The sequence below is a fragment of the Pinus tabuliformis genome, chromosome 3_2, assembly GCF_031772625.1.
Source record: "Pinus tabuliformis cultivar Carrire ecotype Pingquan chromosome 3_2, CPIR1, whole genome shotgun sequence".
Lineage (NCBI taxonomy): Eukaryota > Viridiplantae > Streptophyta > Pinopsida > Pinales > Pinaceae > Pinus > Pinus tabuliformis.
This window is the reverse complement of record NC_142302.1, coordinates 1,184,904,622-1,184,911,219: the sequence shown is the minus strand read 5'-3', so window position 1 is coordinate 1,184,911,219 and position 6,598 is coordinate 1,184,904,622. Positions and strand designations below refer to the sequence as shown.

At 36.9% G+C, this 6,598-nt stretch overlaps 1 pseudogene; it reads left to right on the top strand.

Moving 5' to 3' along the window:
* The first annotated feature begins 1,731 nt into the window (after positions 1-1,731).
* LOC149184956 (putative CoA ligase CCL9 pseudogene) overlaps positions 1,732-6,598 on the top strand; it is a 54,104-nt pseudogene continuing 49,237 nt past the window's right edge.

The following is a 6,598-nucleotide window of genomic DNA, read 5'->3' as shown; positions in this document are numbered from 1 at the left end:
AATACTGGCTGTTTCTGATGCAGCCAGAGAAATTCTAGCCTAACCTGTATGGATAACATACTTCACACGGTTTCAAAAACCCAACGAAGCAATCGCCATTGAATTCTTACAAAATTTACGGAATGGACAATCCATGATAAGAGGCAGCCAAATCATAGTGTCAGATGCTGTGATAGCTGAAGTATTTGGGATACCAGCAGAAGGACTCGTATGGGCTAATAAAATATTGAAGCTATAGGATGCTATTACAGTCTTTAAGGATGAAGGACAAGATTGATAATCAAAGGCAAAGGAGTTCGACCATCGTCCGTTAGAGAGCCATGGGGAGAGCTAGCAAGAGCCATCTAGAATTTTATCGCATGTGATGGATGAAAAGACGTGGTAAGGTCGCGTCAACTTAAACTCTTAGCAGTCCTGAAACAAAAGTGTTTTGTGAATTTACCTACATGTTTGAATTTTATATTGCATGACTCCGCTGAAAGGATAAAAAATCTTGACACATAGAAACTGTCATAAGCCATCACTGTTTGATTAGGCTGATAGTTAGTTACAACCTTTCCCAGCATAAATCAAGTTGGGAGGAATTAATATTTGCTATTGAAGGGGGTTTAGCTTTGCTTCTGCATAACCCTGTTCCGAAAAGGAAGAGGACTACCCTTACAACAAACATTCCCCAGAAGCGCAGACATTTCTCTAGGCTGAGGACAAACCTAGGAGTGGCCGAAAACCCCCAGGGCAGTATCAGCCAACCCATAGAATTTTCTAGCCCAGGAAGTGAACAACACTTGCAGATAGAAGACCAGGATAACCCTAAATTAGACCATGAGGAAGAATGAGGGAATTTTGGAGCTGAGGAAAGAAATGAATCAGAACTCCTCTCAACATCAAATACAAGTCCCCTAGGAGATTTATTGCATGATATCGAATTGGCCCAGATTTTGGCCAACATGGATGATTTTATACAGCCCGAAAGCCCGCTCAATTTTAACAATGGAGCAACCCAATCTGTAGAGAACTCTGGCCAAGATAGAATTATATCAAAAAATGTAAGCTGCGAAGCAAAAACAAGGGTAGAGGCCACTCAAGGAGAGGAGAACCAACCTGGTGATGTGCCTCCAAGAGAACCTAGCCAGGTAGGTCTAAACATGGAGAATATAGGCCAAACAGAAGGGGTAGAAATAAATCAAGAAAATGACTACCAATCTGGGGACACGGTTCTAGTAGAACAGAGTCAGGATGAGCAACCGGGTTCATTAGGAGCAGAGACTATTAACATAACAGTTGCACCCCTGAAAAAGTATAGAGCCAAAATTAAAAAGCTTAGGAAGGAACAACAAAGACTCTGGAAAATAGTAAAAAGGATTGAGAGAAAGATAAATGAAATATCAGCAGGGAAGGTTCCATACAAAATCCCAGAGACAATAAATGCAGTAGTGCAAACTAAATTTTGTGAAAGAAGAACTACAGGGATGCAAACGGAGCCCATACCCACTAAGGAACAACATGCAATTCTTGTAGAAGTAGCTACCCAGACAGAGGTTGTACCCTCTTATGACTTAGCTATTCAGATAGAGGTTGTACCCTCTTATGACTCAGCTATTTAGATGGAGGTGGTAGCCTCCTGCAGCGTGGCTAGCCAAACGGAGGCATGGACCTCCCATAATAAAGGAACACAGACAAGAGGCATTCCTTCTCATAGCAGGAGTACACAGACAACCATTCAAGCCAAATATGACGAGCAATGACCCTAGTATATTAAATCTTCAAGAAGATTTTGCACAGGCTCATCTTGCAGTAGAAAGGCTTGAGCTAGAAATTGTCTCCCAGCAAAAATACCAAGAATTACAGAGGCAACTTCGGGACATGAATACATCAGAAAGTGAGACCTTCAACAAATACTGAAAGGCAGAAGAGAAAATTGAGAAAATGAAGCTCAGACTAGAGAGGTTCATGAATCAAATGGACACTATTTCTCATTGTACATTGATGTCTTGGCATGCAGATCTCCTACCAATAATTATGCCTTATTTTTGCTAGAAAGATACCTGCAATTGAAAATCAAAGCCGTGAGGGTTGGAAAAGCAATAGAATTAAAAACAATTGATGATTTCATAAACTATTTCAAAAAACATGGGGTAAAAGTTCAAAGATTGCTGTGTGAATTTTACCTACATAATTTTATATTAGAGGAAGAAGTTGAAAAAAACCCCAATAATTTTGTGGGGGATGTGCAATTCCAAGCTTTTATTTCATTTGTTGCCAATCAACTAAAATGGTTCACGGCTCATAATGCATTCTAGAGGCAAGAGCATGGGCTGGACCTTTCAGTCAGAGGTGAACCCAAACACCCTTTGCAAATGCTGGCCAATCACAAGAGTCTAATGACAAGGGAAGGAGTAATCAAAATTTTAGGGCCTATTCCGAAAGAGATTGTACAAAAGGGAGTAGAATGCTTCCTCTCCATTCAGGAAAGTTCCTTGGCTGCAGCCAAGTTCAGGTGGATAGTTTCCACTAGCAATGTGCAAAATAGAGAGCCATTCAATTATAAAAATTTTAAATTAGCTGCAAAACATTTTGTCACTTATAGAAATCTCATTTTAAGGGAAGGTCCTTATTGGCTAGGTTGTCGGTTTCGTAGCCCTATTGTTTGGTATCCCGCTGAACGTTATCGAGCTATATATGAATTTCCTGAATGACAGATAGGGCCCATCTTTAAGCTTTTGGCCAAGAACCATGGTTTTAGACCACTTTACGACGTTCCTTCTCTAGCTTATTCTCAAACTGCTTTGCATATGAACTACTTGCTTTTCATGAGGACATGAAATAGGGTAAGCAGGGGAGTATGTTTAGTCATGGAAAAGGTATGCATTTACTATTAATCTCATCATTCTTTTCCTTTATTCTTATCTTTTCTATATCTTAATGCGTTAATCTATTAAGGAATTATGGTAAGAAATGAGGGAATTATCTGCAGTTATGACTTAGCTAATTATTAACCTTCTTTATGGAGGAAAACGACAAAAGGGACAAATGCTATTCCCTATGAAGGAATAGAAAAAATTGGCAAACTAAGGAAGGAATGCGGCAGTTTCAGATAAGGCCAAAGAAAATTAGAAGAATCAGAACGAGAAAGGAAAGGATGTTTGAAGTTGTAAATAAATTGTGAATCCCTCGGGATTAAGAGATCCTGAGGGCTCGCGTTTATCATTTATCTTCTTTTTGCCCTTTCCTATTACAAAAGGAGATGTTTGTAAGAAGGAAAGGGGGAGAATCATTGTTATTATTGAAATTGTAATTTTAATTACAGAATCTCGATGTCGAGAAGAACACAAATATATTGTAATGTGCATTCATTTTGATGATTAATATATAAGTGAAGTTTTTTTTCCCTCGCATCATCTGAAGTAACTTAGCAGTGTTCACTGGTGGCTAAGGGCTCGACCTCTGGTGGATTCAACTGCTTTCCTTGTGCCATACATTTCCAATTCTCGCAAGTGTGATGGTTTGATAGTATTCTTACTTTATGTGATTTTATTTCTTTCACTGTTTATTATTTTCTGGTGTTGAAAAAATATCTTTGCTTTATATAACTTACAATATTGTCGTCGTTTCAGTTTACCTTCATTACGGATTGAGTTACTTAGATAAATATTCCGTTGGATTTAACCAACTATAAAGAGTATTAACTATCGTTGTTGAAACTCTCATATTGATATCATTTGATGTTCAAATTATTTACTGAAGATTGGGTTTGATTTAGATTAAATCAGTTAAAGAGAGATGAGTTATCATTACTGTACTCTTGATTGATGGTGATGTTAATGTAAGATTTGAGTTTATTAGAAGATTGAGTTCTTTAATTGCAATTGGAATTTACTAGATGTGTCTGTTTACTCTTGTATTGAAAGATCTATACTACAATCCATAAAACATTACTCTCTGAATTAAATAATAGCCACATATTGTGTACACACTTGAAATAAGAAGGCTTGCCCGGATTGATAATTAATGTGAGGATAATTAGGAGTTTTAAAGACACCTTTTATCAAACAACATTTAGTGCTTAACTTAGTTTGTGTGGGCCCAATATTCTTATTACTTATTCAAATTCCATATTAGTGTGAGTACTTGAAAACAATATAAATACATAAAAATAACCAGAACAAAGAAATATAGATCTACAAATAGATTCACAATATTATGAATCAATCTTATCTTTATTAATACTCAAGTGCAGTTACATACCTGACTCTGCCCTACACACTCAGCTGCAGGGGTCCGCGCACTCAGTTGCAGACTCTACTAGGCCTCTGCGCACTCAGCTGCAGAGCCTCTATCTACCACTATGACCCAATACACTTCAGATTCACTTCTATCTTCTAACCATACCTTTGCATCTATTTCTTACTTGTCAAAACTAAAACTGACTTTAAACTTAGAGCCTCACTCTATTTATATAATCCCATTGTCTGCGGACCATGGGTAGGCTGACACACTTTACATTAAATTACATTATCTTAGGGTGGACAACCCTAGACTCTCATGCTCCGCACCTACATTTCGCGGGGTCTTTACATTACACTTGACCAAAATTTGGGCTTCAAGCCCCAAAAACATGCTATGGGGAGGATTCGCTGCCCAAAAAAGGAAAAACCATGAGCAATAAATAATAGATAGATCATCAACACACAAGAAATATATCAACACACATGGGCACCACAATTTTAGGTGGAAACCCAATGTGGGAGAAAACCACCACTGTCATCATTTTTGTCTTCTGCTTTTATTATTAAGAAAAATTCATTATATTTCATAGTAGTGCAAAATCTTACTAGAATGAAAACACCCATCTGAAGAAGGATACAACCTTCTCTCATTCTCCAACAATCACTAGAAGGGAGCTATAACCCCCTGATCTCATGTATTGGCTCCTACCAGAAGGGAGCTCCTAACCCCCAAACAAATTAACCATCTACCACTAGAAGGATGGTTCGACTCCCTTACTGAAGGGTTCAACCCTCAAAACCACTTATGGACCATGTTTAATAATATTTCATACTAGATCCACCTGACCCAAAACGTCAAAACTTGTAGGCCACCTTTCATCATATTTTCAAACTCGACCCACTTCCAAAAATAAGCCCAATACCAAGTAACAATTCTGAAACTAAACATTAAAGCAACCAAATCAATGTATTACCATCAAATTGGTCACTGAATCTCAATTAACTATCAAACCATAATAGATATAAACCATCATATCATACCAATGCACAACCATTATACCAAACCAAACATTTTTCATCATCATGGAAACAAAGTGGTGGCACTGCAAACACTGATTTGATACACTTCAAATTGTATACGTTATTGTTCTCAAGAACACTCGTGTATATACGCCTTTCCTTTTTATCATACCTACGTACAAATCTTAAATCACTGAAAATTGAATCTAAATCACTGTAATACTAAAAAAACAACTCAATCATGTATTGTATTAACCACATATCATTGAAACAATTACACATTACCACAATGTAGCATCATCGCTAATAAACATTCTATTGTATAGCCAATTCAACCCAATTAATATTGTTAAGCACATATTATCATGAAAGACACATCCTCGACGGACAATATCGCAAAAAGCATAATTGATCAAATGTAATCATTTACTAGTACTACAAACCCTAACAAATATACATGACTTCTATAAGACATATCAATGTATGTACATGCTTATTATGCACAACACCCATGTACAAATGTCAACATACAACATAAATTTGCAGAATTTATATGCGACCCTGCAGAGATAGATCTGCATATGTACGCAATCATTGAAAGGAAAACCAATGTACATGTCTGAAATCACTGAATCATACTTTCGCTGCATAACACAACATCTGTCAAAGCAAATACTTGGCATACATACTGTTACAGCCACACATTATTATATGTAAATTCATTCCATCATCATAGATCTATCATTGTTAGGTACAAACATAAATAGATCAATAAATATGTATTCATTTTAGATCTATTGGACCTGAGCCATATCTATGCTCTTTGGTGCATCCTTGTTTCAGTTCAAATTACAAATTAATAGCCCATAACTTTCACACTTAACACCTTCATCTCCATCTCCTTATATAGTCTTTGCCTTAGCCAATACCTTATCTAAATCCCTTGGTAATGTCATTTGTGTTCTTTGATGCGATAAAATAATTGTTGTCACTTCGATTACTATGGGCTAATTGTTAAAATTGGAAACCAGGGCAAAACTTCATGTGGGTCATCTTATTCATGGCTGATAATATTTTTATTAGATTCCTCTCGTCGAGAGGTGTAGGATTATATAAATATCATCTGATTCCTATAAGTATTCATGGAGATATGAATTTATTTTGATTATGGAATTATTATCAAGCTGACCTACAACTCATGTAGGTTCAGAAGCCCAACAGTCGCATCTATTCACCCACCAACGTTGTCTATAAATATAAGAGGAATTTTCCTCATTTGGACTCACTCATCTCATCACATCTCTCTCTCTCTACTGTGCAGATATGAGTCTCTTCTCTACTGCACTGAAATG